Genomic DNA, 15,711 nt, shown 5'->3' on the forward strand with positions numbered 1-15,711 from the left:
AGGACGCTATATGAGCACAAGTGGCGTGTGTTTGAAAGCTGGTGCTTAGAATCACAGGCCATCCCTTTTCAGTGCTCTGTGGCTGTGATTCTGTCACTTCTTCAGGCCCTGATTAATAGGGGTAAAGCCTTCTCCACCATCAAGGTGTATTTGGCAGCAATTTCAGCCTGCCATATTGGTTTTGAGGGAAAGACTGTTGGCCAGCATCCCTTAATATGCCGTTTCATGAAGGGTGCACGGCGTAAATTGCCTACGTCTAGGCTGTTGGCTCCATCGTGGGACCTTCCCACAGTGTTGGCTGCGCTCTCCTGTTGCCAATTTGAACCCCTGGAACAGGTTGGGTTAAAATTTCTGTCCTTGAAGACGGCTCTATTAATTGCTTTAGCTTCTGCTAAACGTGTGGGAAAGATCCACGCTCTCTCAGTGCATCAGTCATGCATTCAGTTCTCCTCGGATAATACGAGGGTCAGTATGCGGCTCACCCTGCCTTTGTCCCGAAGGTTGTCGGCACATGTTCACCAATAGAACTGCCGGCCTTTTGCCCACCGCCTTTCTCCTCAGAGGAGCAACAGCGGCTGCATACCTTATGTCCAGTCCGTGCTCTGCGCATTTACATGGACCGAACCCAGAGTGTCAGACAAAGTGACCAGCTGTTCGTGTCCTGGGCTAAACCACATATGGAAAAGCCTGTGTCTAAACAGCGCCTCTCCCATTGGATTGTAGGAGCAATTGCCCTGGCCTATACTAGCAGGGGCCTTCAGCCCCCTGCTGGCTTACGTGCACATTCCACTAGAGGTCTGGCGACCTCATGGGCTCTCTTTAGGGGAGTTTCTATTCAGGAGGTGTGTGCAGCTGCATGCTAGACTTCACCTCATACATTTGCTAGGTTTTACAGGTTAGATGTGACAGCACCTAACCTAGCGCGTTCAGTCCTCCGTGCAGGTTCTTCCCGGGTGGGGGCCTCTCCCCTGTGAAGTGCTGTTGGGGACAGTTGTCTTCTTAACAGGCATGTCTGGCAATCCGGGAGTCAGTATTTCTCCCATAGTGAGACACGAAACGAATGCTATGAAAGAGAACTTAAGGTTATGTATATAACCCCGGTTCTCTGAGTAGCATGAGTGAGTGTCTCACCAGACCGCCCTCCTTGCTATGGAAGCGAGGAAGAGGTGGGCTTGTTTTGAATGACATCTGACGCTATGTCAGCCTATTATATAGGGAGGCACTGGCCCCTCCTGACATGGGCGTCACCTAGCCAGCCTGTAAGGGCTGGCGTAATGGTATTTGAGCTTCTGATGAGGTCACGCAGGAGGCGTTCCCCATAGTGAGACACTCACTCATGCTACTCAGAGAACCGGGGTTATATACATAACCTTAAGTTTTTACTAGTATTTGCCTGACAACTTAGATTAGATTAAAACATTCTGACATGCAAATGAAGAGCTTCTGTGATATTGTGTAATATTATGTTACATGTTAAAACATGACATATATTATTAAAATACAATATTACTGGGGGTCTTTGGTCTGATGTTCTTACCCGTATTTACACACTGTAAGTGTATATGTATGTGTATGTTTGTATGTGTATATGTGTGTGTATGCATATATAACTATGCATATCTGTTGGAGGGTTACTGAGTTACAAAACCTTACTAATACTTAACTAATGCTTAACAGTGTGAAATGGTTGTAAAGTGCTACCAAATAAAGCCCAACTGTCACTATCAAAGCCTTTAGGGCTCATTCTTTCAGTTTAGCCAGTGGCTTCTACATACAGAGCTGATGGAACAGTAACTAAATAAACTCAATAATCACTGTCAGATGCCAAGTTAACACTAAGTTAAAAACTTGTTATACATTGATTCTAAATGTATGGATTCACTAATCCCTTAAAATATTATTCTCACTCTCAGATCACGTGCTAATTCACACACCAGAATGTGCACAGGACTCCAAATGCGTACATGCCATGATCCCCCGGTCTGTGAATAGGACTGAGGGACCGTGAATATATGTCTGCCTGTCGAGTATGTGCCCAAGACCAGAGGAGAGGAAGAACAGAGCTCATATTAAAGGTAGTAGTACTTAATAAACTTCAAATTTAAAAATTACATGTAATGTTATCATTTTCATTCACATAGTCGATCTCTATTGAAGGTGTTTTGATTACATCTCAAGTATTGTATTAAATTATAATGTTTAAATGTTCTATATAAATTATACATTTTCACATTGTGAAGTCTCCTGCAAACTGACGTAGACTAACTTTGTTAATCAGTCATGAAAACACTCCGTAGCTTTGTGCTGGATAAACAGGTTAGCTTGCAGTATTATGCACATATGTATGTATATTCTCATTTATGTATTCTAATCTTATTCCCGTATTATTTTATTATTATATTCATATAACACAAAGTTGAATTACACTCTGATGGCTTTATCAGAGTGTAACTTAGGGTCGGTATCTTGCCCATGAAGACTGGAGTAGCTAACGATTGCACCACCGACCTTAGTAGATAACAGATCTACCTGCTGAGCTACAGTCACACAGCATGTAAAAAACATTAACTGCTAACACAGACACCGTTTTCTGCATCTCAGCAGCAGCAGGCCCTTCCTAACCCAGTTTGTCTTGTGTGACGTGTTGACAGTCTCGGTGCTCCCTGACACTGATCCTGCTGGAGGAGTGGAACCTCACACTTGCCATAGATATTCCCTCATTTGGTGTTCTGATGATGACAATGCTGTGCACATCAGTCCACAATATTCAAAGGGTGTTAATTTTGGAAGAGACCAGTCCCATAGCCAGATGAGTTTTATATTGAAAAGCAGTGAAAATGAATGAAAAAAGCAAAACTAACTACCACATTCCCATGCTGAAGGGTCTAGAGTTGATATTTGTTATATAATTTGTCACACATCTATATGTTACCCTAGATCTAGATTGGCCTTGGCTGTCCTGTGAGGATATAGTGTTTATACTTAGATCCTCTTGCTTTCTAATTGGACTGGCAACTAAATATAAGTATCTTATACTTAAGATACTTACTAAACTCTGCACCTTTTCTGTGCACTTTGAATTTACATGTGCTAGTGGTGTTGCCAAATCCACAAGCTGCATTTGTGTAATGGATGTGATTGCAAGCCAACTTCATTCTGGTTGATGGCAAATCAACAGGACAGAGCAGGAGGTTGTTGAAGCTTGAGTGAACATACACACTGCTCAATGAATGCATTCAGGCCCACTTTACAGCTGTAACAAACAGGAAAAGGTCTCTCTCTTAATTTCATAAAATGCAATTTCATTGCATGTGACTGTTTTACGGATTTCAGTTTATCTTTGAAATTCAAACATTTCCTAAAATCTGATTAAAAAGGAGATGTATATGGGGAAAAGGCCTGGGTTGCAGTTCTGCTCTTATTCAGCCCAAAGCTGTTCTATCTGGTTCAAGGGGCCAGTCAAGTTGACATCCATGTCTTTACGGACCTTGGTTTGTGCACTGGTCCACAGTTATGTCTGAACAGAAAAGGGCTATCCACAAACTGTTCCCACAAAGCTGGGAGCATGAAACTGTCTAAAATGTCTTGGAATGCTGAAGAATGAAGGGTTCCTGTCACTGGAACAGAGGGGCCAACTCCTGAAGCACAGCTCCACACCATAAACCCCCCTCCACCAACCTTTACACTTGGGTAGAGTGTACACTTGCAGTTACACTTGCAGTTAGACACATACTGGCAACTGCTAAACCCAGACTTGTCCATCAGGAGAAGTGTATCATTCCAGACCTGCCACTTCATGACTGAGTTGCCCTTTTCCCTGTTGGCCCAGGGAAAAGGGTAACACTACCTGGGTCTGGGTGCAGTTTCCCCCTCCAGGGGCAAGGGTACCTAGACCTGGGGTATAGAGTACGCTTGGGGAGTGTGATTGTGTGTACAGTGTCTCTTTATGTCTGTCTCCACAATGGGTGAGTGTTGAGTAATTGCATATGAGAGCATGAGGGTGGGAATGGATGTTTGTATCTGTGTGTGCCTGTATGTCTGTGTCTATATGTCAGGTTGGGTATCAGACGCCACATCTCCTGGGACATCTCAGGCCCTCCAAGGTATGGAGGCCTATCTCCCCCCACCACTTCCCCTGCCGGTGGCAGACGCTCTCAGACATCGGTGAGTTGGTGGTTCTTTGTGTCTGGGGATGGGCGTCCAGGTACACACCGGCTCACTCCTTCGTGGCTGCTTGTCGGGGCCTGGAGCCTGGGGCTCGCTCGGGGTGGGCTGCCCTCAGCCTCTTGGCCTGGGGCTTGGTCACTCTGGCACAGCTGGCTGCCGGCGGAGCTCACGGGCACGTCACTGCAACCCACCCTGGCTTCTGCTCCGCGGCTGCTGAGTGACCCCTCATCTGGGGCTCTCCTCAGCTCTTTCTGGGATAGTGGCGTGGCTGCCCCTCTGTTGGTCTTCCTTGGTCTCTTGTGTTCTGAGGGCCTCTGGATGTCTGGAGTTTTGATCTCCTCCATACCTGCTTCATGCCCTGGAGGACGGGGCTGTGGCTCCCCACCTCTAGCAGATCATTACATGAAGGAACCTTTTAAATAGAAGCGCGCTTATGCTCACAGGTGTACACACGGGTGCTCACACACACAAACTACACCTCAAAGCACACTGTGCGCTGTCGATCTTATGTGCTGCACAATAATGTTTAATATTTAGTATTTACTGTTATATTCCCATAGATCATCGTGATGTTGTTTATTATGTTGCTCTTTTTTTTCTTCTTCTGCTTGTTTTCTCTTTTTTCTTTCTCAACAGGTGATCCAGGTGATTGATATATGTATTTTTTGTCTGCTTATTTTGTTGGTTTTTGTTTTTTGCCCTTTATCCCCATCCCTCTTCCACACTGTTTTTCTTTCCCTCTTTCTTTCTCCCTTTTCTTTTCTCCAGTCAAGTCTGTTCCGTATTTAGCAAGTGAAAATAAAATAAAATAAACAATAAAAGGTGAATCAAATAGACCGTTATGGCAAGGCTGGGATGGTCCATTTGGTAAAGCAAATCCATTGGGCATCTTTCTTCGCCTTAAGACAATAATTCTGATGGCAAAAGAGCCAAATGGGACAGGGGAAAGAAAGAAAAAAAAAAAAAGACAATGGTTTACAGCCAATCAGAACGCAGAACACAATGTGCTGTAAAAAAAAAAAAGAAAAGAAAGAAAAAGCATGCAAAGGCCACAAAAGGTGATCCGCGTTATCGCGAGGGACCACTGTATTTTGATTCTGCATTCTAGAAATAGATTAAAAATGCATAGTTTACAAGGTGCAAATCACTGAGTACACTCAGGACCAGGAAGGTCAGACTAGGGAGAAAACATATAAAATACCTGAAATAAAACTGAATAACATCTTTAGATAGATGAAATGTTGTATCAAAAAGAATGGCTCATGATTCAAAGCATGCCACATAATCTGTCTAACATAGAGCCCACAGTAGAGCGGGCCCACTACTGTTTGTTGTGACAGCTGATAGAAGCAACTGGATGAATTCTGACATGTTCAGGACTACAGTCTATCAGCCAAAACTGCTCACACTGTGCTTCACAGTGCAAATGGATAATGACCCAAAGCATACTTCAAGAGCATCTCAGGAAATAGGATATTCTTCCACAGACATGTCAGTTAACTGATCTCAAGCCAAAAGAGTCTGTTTTTACAAAACTGAATGCAGAAAGAACCACAAACAGGTGTGCTGGAGCAACACAAGAGACAAAACCAGAGGTCACAAAAGTACATACATTACTGTGGAGGAAATGCAAAGGTGCTGGTCTTAAACAGTTTTAGCCATCCTGTCCTACACACTGGCCTCTCCCTAAAGGACAGCTGCTTTCATAAATGGGCTCAATGGTCTCTACATAGTCTGCAGAATGGAACGCTCAGCAGGTGTGAGCCTGTTTGAAAAAATATGAAAGAAATGAATAAGAACAGAAAATGTCAGACATGATCTAACCCATAACTGGGCAGCTACTGCCAAAACTGTCTGACTCTAAAAGAAAACCTGTCATGGTCTGACCAGCCCTGCTGGGCGACCTGATTGTTTATGTTTGTTTTTATTTTGATGGAGCCGCGCTTCCCCGGAGGCGGGTCCGCCGGTCCTGTTGTAGCTCAGTTCGGAGTTTCTGCACACCGGCGATTGCACTTGCTAGGGAGTTAGAGATCCCATTAATTGCACTACGGGAACCTTCAAGAGTTTCAGCCTTGAATGGGAAATTACTAGCCGAAGTGACACACCGTACTCAGGAGATCCAATTGATACTCTCCGGCAACCATGTTGAGAAGATCGGTCTGCTTTTATTCAAAGCCCCTGAAACTCCTCTGGTATTAGGTTATCCATGGCTACAGCAGCACAACCCCCAGATTGACTGGCTGCGTGACAGGATGGAGTGTTAAATGCCACGAGCAATGTTTAAAGTCGTGTGGATGAGTGGAAGACAGCATTCAACACTCACCTGGGGCATTTTGAGTATCTCGTTATGCCATTTGGCCTCATCAACGTTCCAGCTGTGTTCCAGGCCATGGTGAATGATGTCCTTCGGGACTTCATTAACCACTTTGGTTTTGTCTATCTAGACGACATCCTCTGGTGCTGTAGCGGCTACTAGAGAATTGACTGTTTGAAGGGAGAAAAATGTGAGTTCCATGTGCAGCCTGTCTCTTTTTTGGGCTTTATTGTGGAACAGGAGCAGCTGAGGGCGGATCCTGCAAAGGTTAAGGCGGTGGTGGAGTGGCCGGAACGGCAAAGCGGTCCAGAAGTTCCTGGGGTTTGCTAACTTTTACCGACGGTTTATCCGCAATTTCAGTAAAGTGGTGTCCCCTTTAACTCACCTCACCTCTCCCAAACAGCAGTTCCCGTGGTCACCGGCGGCGCAGCAGGCCTTCGACCAGCTGAAACGCCTGTTTTCTTCTGCGCCTGTTCTCATCCAGGCGGACCTTACTCAACCATTCGTGGTGGAGGTGGATGCCTCGGACTCTGGTGTGGGGGCGGTCCTCTCACAGCGATTGGAAGGTAAATTACATCCGTGTGCCTTCTTCTCACGTCGTCTGTCTCAGGCCGAGCGAAACTATGATGTGGGGGATCGAGAGCTGTTTGCTATCAAACTGGCCCTTGAGGAGTGGCGTCACTGGCTGGAGGGGAGCGAGCACCCACTTCTCGTTTGGACAGATCACAAGAACCTGGCCTACCTTCAAGTGGCTAAATGCCTCAACGCCAGACAAGCCAGGTGGGCCTTGTTTTTCACCCGTTTCAACCTTGTGATCACTTACAGGCCAGGCTCACGCAACACGTAACCCGATGCCCTCTCACATCAATTTTCATCGGTGAAGGATGTAGAGAACAAGGACAAACCCATCCTTCCTGCTTCCTGTACCGTCGGGGCAGTCACCTGGGAGATTGAGAGGCTGATCAGAAACGCCCTGCAGCAGAATCCTGACCCTGGGTCAGGCCCGGCTGGCCGACAGTATGTCCCTGCGGCCGTTCGGGGCAAGGTGATCCATTAGGCACATACGGCAAAGTTCTCCTGCCATCCAGGTGTATATCGCACCCTTAGCTTCCTCCAGCGTCTGTTTTGGTGGCCCTCCCTCGCCAAGAACGTCCGGGAATATGTGGCAACCTGCCCTATTTGTGCTCAAAACAAGGTGCCAAGCTCCCCACCGTCGGGCCACCTGCGACCGCTCCCCGTCTCTAAACGCCCATGGTCGCACATTGATTTCGTCACTGGACTGCCGCCGTCAGCAGGTAATACTACCATACTCACCATCATTGACCACTTCTCCAAGGCAGCGCATTTTGTGGCCTTGCCCAAACTTCCCTCTGCCTTGGAGACGGCTCAGCTGCTCACACAACATGTGTTCCGGCTACATGGCATTCCTCAAGATGTTGTCTCTGATCGGGGTCCCCAGTTCACCTCCCAGGTGTGGAGGGAATTTTGTTCTGAGCTGGGGGCCCGAGTCAGTTTGTCGTCTGGTTTTCACCCTCAGACTAATGGCCTGGCAGAAAGGGCCAACCAAAAGCTGGAAGCCATGTTGCGGTGCGTTGCCTCCTCCAACCAGTTCTGGAGCAAGCAGTTGGCCTGGGTGGAGTATGCCCACAACGCTAGCACCTCGACGGCCACGGGGGTGTCTCCCTTCGAGGCGTCCTTGGAATACCAACCCCCGCTCCTTTCCATCACTGAGGGTGAGTTGGCAGTTCCATCAGTGACATCAGCAACATCACATGCGGCGTTGCCGGCAGGCATGGCAGACTACCAGGGCAGCATTGCTCAGGACAGTGGAGCAGAATAAGAAGCTGACAGACCGTCGTCGCGTTCCGGCTCCCGTTTACCATGTCGGGCAGCAGGTATGTCTCTCCTCTAAATACATCCCGCTGCGGACTGAGTCTAAGAAGCTAGCTCCTAGATTCGTCGGTCCGTTTCCTGTGCAAGAAGTCCTTAATCCTGTGACTGTGCATTTAACCCTCCCTCGCAATATGCGTATTCACAATGTGTTTCATGTGTCTCAGGTGAAACCGGTCCAGACCAGCCCATTATGCCCACCCTCCAGGGCCCCACCATCTCCCCGGATTATCGACGGCGCACCAGCTTATTCCATAACACATATTATGGATACAAGGCGTCCCTGTAGGGACTTTCAATTTTTGGTGGATTGGGAAGGGTATGGTCCGGGAGAGCGCTCTTGGGTGCCGCGGTTTGTGATTCTTGATGATGGCATGGTGAAAGTTTGACAAGACAAGACAAGTTTGGTAGGTCACTGGGAGGCTCCCGTTAAGGGGGGGATACTGTCATGGTCTGACCAGCCCTGCTGGGCGACCTGCTCGTTTATGTTTGTTATTTTGATGGAGCCAAAATAACAAACTGGGAACTCCTGGGAAGCGCGGCTTCCCAGGAGGCGGGTCTGCCGACCCGGAAGTAGCTCCGTTCGGAGTTTCTGCACACCGGCGATTAATCAACACTCACCAGCTGCCGTGAATTATACGCCGTCAGACCCCGATGTATTTAACGCTGTGACCAGGCTTCAGTCAGCTCTGGATCATTAGACTAAGCTCGTTAGTGTTTAGATCGTGTGCTCTTTCAAATGCCCTTTCAGATTGCTTCTCACTCTTTTTTTTGCTTCTCACTTTTTGTCTTTCGTACCAGGAGGTGGAGAGGAGAACACTGGAGCTGAATCACGAGTGGGGAATTAACACACGGAGTGTCGCCTTTTTTGCCATCGCGAGCCGGGTGAATTGACTACGGGGAGCCACGGCCGCAGGATTTCACACTGAACTGTTATTATTTCACACTAAATAAATTCACTGTCTCATTGCAAAAGGAGATCTGTGTTCGAGTCCGCTCCATCCACACACCACGACAAAACTACTCTAGATGTCATTTCCTGTTTATAAGTAACAAATATATTCACAATTATTAAAACTGTATTATAATGCACTTTTGGCACACAGGACATTAATTACTCATAAATAATAAAGATCAAAATTTGCCCTTAAGATATATTAATATATATGACCATCTTTTATTGCTGTAACTTTGAAAATAAATCTGTAGGTACATATACGGTTATTTTCACTGCTTCCTCCTCGTTGGTCTTTCACGATTCTTATAATCATCTCCACAGCCAGGAAAAAGAATTCCACCTTGTCTCATTTGGCCTCATCTGCCCTTCTCTCAGTGGTTGTGGGGGATTTTTAGACAAAAGAACTCACTTTTGTGTTTGGTAACAAAAACCTGCAATTAATGTTTGAATGAAATAATGAATTGTATGACAAATATTTCCTAGCTGTATATCAGTTATAATGCCTGATGTGGAAAGTGTTTCATCCTACAGGGGTTTTTACCCATATTTAAGAGAAAGCTAAAAACACTGTCAGGAGGCCATAAAGGCCCCGTGGGGTCTTCTGTGCTATGAAAACTGTTATTGGTGTTTCACTGCAGAATAAATGCCTCCTGTTTGTGACGTTTGCCAACATTCAAATTACTGGACAAACCATTTTGATTAAACGTAACAACTTTAAAACTATTGGTAGTTTTAACATAAAAAATAGTATTTTACTTTTAAATTGCTATAATATAATTACCATTGTAATTTTTTTTTTCAGTTTCATTACAGGGTTAGCCTTAGCTTAACCTTGCTAACATGCTTTGAAGACACTCTGAGTATTACAAACACTGCAAACCTATGAAAGGAGAACATAAGATAACTCATAACAATAAAAAAATGACTCCTCTTACAGCAAATGGGGATTTCTTGAATGTCAGCAGTTACTGTATTATCTGTGTACTCACACTGCATTCTCCAGGAGTACTGTACTATTCACTGTGACAGACATGTCTTATGCCATACTCCTGCTTGTGCTTTGCATCTTTCGTCTCTGCATCGTCTGCGTCACACCATCAGTCGTAGTATGGTTCCCTCTGTTCAGATTCAAATTGTGGTTTGAAGATCGGAAGTGACGCAAAATAATAAATGTCTTAAACCAAAAGTAACCAGAAAGTAGAAAGTACTACATTTATGTAAATAATTGTGTAAAAATGGAGGGAGTAAAAGTAAAAAGTTGTCCTAAAAATAAGTACTCAAGTAACGTGCAGATACCTGAAAAAAAAGTTAAGTATACTAATGAAGTATTTGTACTTTGTTACTTCCGACCTCTGGGAGAAACACAGTATTTGGTGATGCCTGTGGGTTCATACTGTGCTTTTCTAATGAAACTATTGAAAAATGTTTCTAAAATCTCTTGAAATAAAGCTAAAGTCTCAGTTTCAATCACATATTGTTGGATTTACAGTTCACTGTGGTGGTGTGTTGAAGCAAAACTCCAAGATCTGCATATTTGTCCCCCAAATTTTACAGCGCACTGTATTTGGGTATGACAGAGAGGTACTTATGTAGCACTCAATGTGCTTTCAACCTCATTCACCCCCATTCATACGAGCACATTTTCTGTGCTTTCTATCTAACAGTCATCCATACTCTAGTGCATGCATTGGAGAGCAACTTGGGATTAGCATCTTGCCTGAGGCTCTTTGGCACGCAGACTGGAGTATACAGGGATCCAAAGTCCAACATTCCAGTTAGTAAGTGACCTTAACTTCCTCCTAAACCACAATGTGTTTATTCTATTCAGCCAAATCAGACTAAAGGTCACATGGTATAAAGAAAAGCAGCAGCTGGGTTCAAAACCGGTACTTTATACTTTCAGATATTATCATATAATCATATTTTCCCATGCATTAAATTGTTCATGTATTCCATGATATAAATAAATGCAAAAACATTAAATTATGATGACCACTGGAAAATAAATACGTCCATATTACACCCTTATTGATGCCAGTGCTAGCAGCCAACCTTAGGTCAAAGAGCCTAATGAGGGTTAGGAAGCAGCAACTGTCAGAGACACAACAAGTATTTCGTTGTATTTCATTTAATTGTCATTGTTCAGAAATTACATTGATTAATTAAAAATCAAACAAACAAACAGATTTCTTATCAGCTTAGGTTTCAAAACTTGTTTTTGGTGTCTGAGATGCACAAGAATAATTCAACTACAGAAATTGTTGCTAATTGGGTTTTCATTTTGAAGTTTTTCATTATTGTGTGCTCAAATCAGAGACCTTGCAGAAGTGCTGGAGTTTTTTCATGTTTAAACTAACCAATACTCAGACACTGTTTGATGTATTTGTCTGAGATGATGATTCAATTTGATTACACCCTTATTGTTGAAAGTCATTGGTGAAAACGTCAGGCTTTTATCTTTAAAAATATCTTTGAGATATTTTTGTTCAAACGTTGTTTCGGACTTCAGTCGGTTTTTGGTTCCAAACATTTTTTATGCAAATTGGCGATGGCCTAGCAGAAATGTTGTGCATTACATGCCTTGGTTTTACGCAAGTAAACCAAGGTATTAATCATTTTTTAAACACACACACAAACAAACAAACAAACAAAAAGCCCTAACCTGATCATTTGTGCAAGTGGCTATCACAACTATGTCTTGAGTAATAACCAGGACAATAACCAACATAAGATCACTTCTCACCCCAACCGGTGGCAGCAGATGGCCCCGCCCCTCCCTGAGCCTAGTTCTGCCAGAGGTTTCTTCCTGTTAAAAGGGAGTTTTTCCTTCCCGCTGTCGTCAAAGTGCTTGCTCATAGGGGGTCATATGATTGTTGGGTTTTTCTCTGTTGTATTATTGCATGATCTACTGTGCAATATAAAGCTCCTTGAGGCGACTGTTGTTGTGATTTAGCGCTATATAAATAAAATTGAATTGAATCACCAGAGTCACATATTAATAATAATGAATAGAGTTCACATCTAACTACCAATACTGAGTCATCATTCAGAATATTATGCAGGAAGATCTGAATAATAAGAAGTTTGCATACTTCCTTTTCCACATGCTCAGAAATCGATTTCATTTACAGTGTCAGGTATTTTAAATCCACACAGCACAATCCCAAAGAGTCATTATCATTCATAGAATATAGAATTGCATTTATGCCTGAGGGAACAGCCACCCACTGACAAATAGTTTATTACGTGTCTTTATTTTTATTATCTTTATTTCTAGAACACAGTGTATAAATGGCACTGTGATCTTGAAACATCCTCTACAGCTTCCTGTTATGGCGTCAGAGATATTCAGTAATATCAGTGACGAGTGGAGTGGACGGGTCCTGAGATAAACTTTGACATGAGTGACTGAAGTGTAAAAAACACAGTTGGTTATTTAAAAAGAGAAAACGCACTAAATATGGCGTTATTTTTATGCCACTTTTCTGAGCGCACGTAAAAGAAAATTGCAGGTGCAAGTGTTGCTTTTTGAGGAGAATTTTATTTTGAGCGAAGAAAAGCTAAATTTGAGTGGACAAAATTCATTGCTGCGTGCAAAAAATGTATTTCAGTGTTTGCTATTATCCATACATACACACACAATAGGGAGTGTGTGTATGTAGAGACTGCGGCACCCACGGTGTGGGACGGAGAGATTTCGCAGGTCTTTCCTCCCCACTGCTGTCAGACTCCATAATAAAGACTTTAACTGATCAAGCACACACATCCATACATATGCAATAATACTAAGTGCAATAATCCTTCTGTCATCGTTGTATTTTTACTCAGTTGTATATAGTATTTGTATTTGTATTCTATTTTTATCTTATTGTATATTTATTTTATTTTATTCTACTGTATATAGTATTTTATTCTATTCTGTACAGTTGTGTACTGTATTTATTCTTATTGTATTCTAATTTTTGCCTCATAACTTTTGCACTGTCCACTTCCTGCTGTGACAAAACAAATTTCCCACGTGTGGGACTAATAAAGGTTATCTTATCTTATCTTATCTAATAGCAGCCCCTCTCGCTCAGTTTTTGCATTTGCGCTCGCTCGCAATGTGTTGCTCGCGCTCTCAACATTTCTGCCTGTGCGCGCTCAACTCTTTCTGTACACCATTATATTCGTGCCACACAACCAGCCAATCACAGACTTGGATGCAAAAAAATCTGATTGGCTGTTTTGGTCTCCAATCAGCTCGTAATGACGAAATGCAATATCCCAGAATCCATTTGTCCAAAACTCAAACGAGGCAGTGGCGGAGGAACACAGAGTGGCGGAGTTTGAAATATTTGGTCTTTCTGGGTCACAAAATAAACTTTTAAGATATTTTCATGCCATAATTGTCATGGTCCTGGGTCGTTGACCCAGCGTTTTGTGTTTTGTGACTATTTCCCTCTGTTCTAGTTATTCTGTGTCCTCCCCCCTTGTGTCCGGTTCGGGTTCTAGATTTCCTGTTTTACTTTGTAGGTCTGTGTCTCGTTATGCCCATTAAGTTCCAGCTGTGTCCCCTCCTGTGTGCCATTTCCTCATTACCTGGTGTGTGTATTTATAGTTGGTGTCTGCCTGTGCTCCTCGTCGGCTCGTCTGCACTCATCCGTGTATTTCTGCGTATCTCTGCATTCATCTGCGTTCCATGGTGTCCTGTCTCTGCGTCCCTCTGCCCCGCACCCCCTTTGTACGGTCTCAGGTTTGCTATTTAGTTTCTCCCAGTTTAGGTTTCCGTTTGTAAAGTACTCATACCTCGTTGCCTGTTTTTGTCACCGCCACCTTTGTAAATAAAACATCACTCGTATCATCAGTTTGCTGCATCTTGGGTCCTCCTTTTCCTCCACACCACACGGCTCCCTCCGCCAGCCGTGACAATAATGTAGCTGCGTAAACTTCAAATATCTGCTCGATTTATCAAGACATCACATATTTGCACAAGTGCTCTAACGTTTTCAGAGATGCCTGTTTCTTGTCAATTTATTGAATATTTATTTATGATCCCCTCTGTTAATCCTTGATATTTATAATTTAGTTATCTGTATATATTAGTGCTATTTCTTAAATGTGTCAAATCTGTAACATAATGTATGTTTGGAGTTTAGTCTGTTACTGTTACTATTTTTACTATTTCTTCTTGGAGCAACTGTACCCCACATAATTTCCTTAGGGATTAATAAAGTATTCTGATTCTGATTGTTTCAGGATGAGCTGCCATTATCCAATAACACATCTGCTTACCTGTATCTTTTGCTCGTTTCTCCTCCTCTTCTTTTCTCTTTTTTCTAAACTCAGCACCTGATGGCTTTGAACTTTTCTTGTCCATCTTCCATTGGTTTTAATTTTGCACTACAGTATGAACACAAATCCACCAACTCGAGGATCACCACAACATAACCTAATAGACCTACACCTTAGTTCACAGATTCACTTTGTCTAGGGTTTATTTCTGGGATTTCGCACAACCCAGGATTCAGATCATGAATACATAACTTGGATTTACAACATTTTGAATGAAATGCTCTATTTGGAAGCAGCCCCCCCCCCCCCTCCCCTTTCGACGGGTTGTGTGTGAGACTTTAAATCATCAAACTGTAAATTATAAATTTTAAATTGTTATTGATCCCTTTGCCACGAGTCCTAAAGTGTATATTTATTTTCTTACTCTTCTTATATTTATTGTTTCCTTGCACTGCTGTAACTGGAGCCTTGTCGTCTCGTCTCTCTATATACTGGACGGTAGCGGAGATGACAATAAAGTTTACTTCAGCAGCGAGCAGGCGCACCGAAGGCTCTCGTGCTCACTTTTCGCATATAGAATTTCAAAAAAACATCGGTGCAAATTATAAGTCTGTATCATCATGTCTGGTGTTTTCATGTTTGTTGGTTTATTTTTATTTTGTTTTATTTTGCGAGTTGGTTGTTAGACGCTGGTCCAGCCAGCCAGAGAATCCCCCGCCGCCCCGCCCTCTCCTCCCTGTGCCGCAAGCAGCAGGCGCACCTCGCCAACGAAGGGCGCCCTTACTGCCAGCAAATGGGCAATAGAAAACCGATTGGTGCCTATGCCATTCCCAATATGCGCTGGCATGATGTCGGGGCAGCATGAGTACGAGTAAAAAAAAATTTTTTGCCGATGCCCGTGATGCCGCCCCCCACCACGATGCCGCCCTGGGCAACCGCACATTATACCTATAGGAGCTATGAAACCCTATGCCATCAGCACAAAAAGTGTTTCTGTGCTGATGCTGATACCACAGGAGATTTGTGGCTTTTCTGCTCAGCACTCAGTGACTCCATCTTTAACATAAAGTGGTAAGCCACAACAACTGCTGTGCTTCCTATGTGCTTT

Source organism: Aulonocara stuartgranti (assembly GCF_965226115.1).
Source record: "Aulonocara stuartgranti genome assembly, chromosome: 20".
In the NCBI taxonomy this organism is placed as follows: Eukaryota; Metazoa; Chordata; class Actinopteri; order Cichliformes; family Cichlidae; genus Aulonocara; species Aulonocara stuartgranti.